Genomic DNA, 736 nt, shown 5'->3' on the forward strand with positions numbered 1-736 from the left:
ACCTATCCAATCTGAATTTAAGACAATTTAATACATTTTTAGGAAAAGTGACTTTTTAAGGACCCACGGCCACCCTGTTTAAAGACAGTTTTGACAGCTAGAGACTTTCCTCAGATCTGCCTTTGAATGACACCCTGTTTGAAGGCTCCTGGCAATGCCTGCTCTTTTCGTCTCACTCTGTTTTCCACCCACCCCTGAGCGCTTCATTCCCTCCCTCCCTCCCTTCCTCCATGCCAGAGTCTGATGCAATTCTTTGCAGAGGGCTGTAAATCCATGCCCGCATAAGCTGCACCTCTACTCTTTTTGCTTTGTGGTGCTGCTCTTGGTAGCTAAACAGTTGGCACACACATGACATCATCAAGCTGCGCCTAACACTTTATTCCACTGCAAACAAAAAGACTGTACCTATGTCAAATTCATGGGACACTACCTTCAAAGCCTGCATTTCAAGAGTGAATATAGTATGTCTTAACAGGCCAACAAGGCTGTCCAATCCCCAAGGTGCCTCTGAGAAATTCTGCCTGATTTCGTCTACATTTCAAGGACACAAATACTACATTCTTTGCGGCCATCAGTTTCCAACAAACTATGATGCAAGAATCAACTGTGCCTTGAAGTTGTCCTGGTAAAGTTGGGAAATAGTAACTGCAGTAACCACACTTTATTTACAAGGAATTCAAGTTGGTCATCAGTCTTTGGTGTGTGTGTGTGTGTGTGTGTGTGTGTGTGTGTGTGT

General features: G+C 44.0%; 1 protein-coding gene across 3 annotated transcripts in view; it reads right to left on the reverse strand.

Annotated features, from left to right (window-relative positions):
• The window catches only part of ankrd11 (ankyrin repeat domain 11), a 117,894-nt gene that overhangs the window by 28,439 nt on the left and 88,719 nt on the right, over positions 1–736 (reverse strand). The window lies entirely within an intron of this gene.

Source organism: Etheostoma spectabile, chromosome 1 (assembly GCF_008692095.1).
Source record: "Etheostoma spectabile isolate EspeVRDwgs_2016 chromosome 1, UIUC_Espe_1.0, whole genome shotgun sequence".
Taxonomy (NCBI): domain Eukaryota; kingdom Metazoa; phylum Chordata; class Actinopteri; order Perciformes; family Percidae; genus Etheostoma; species Etheostoma spectabile.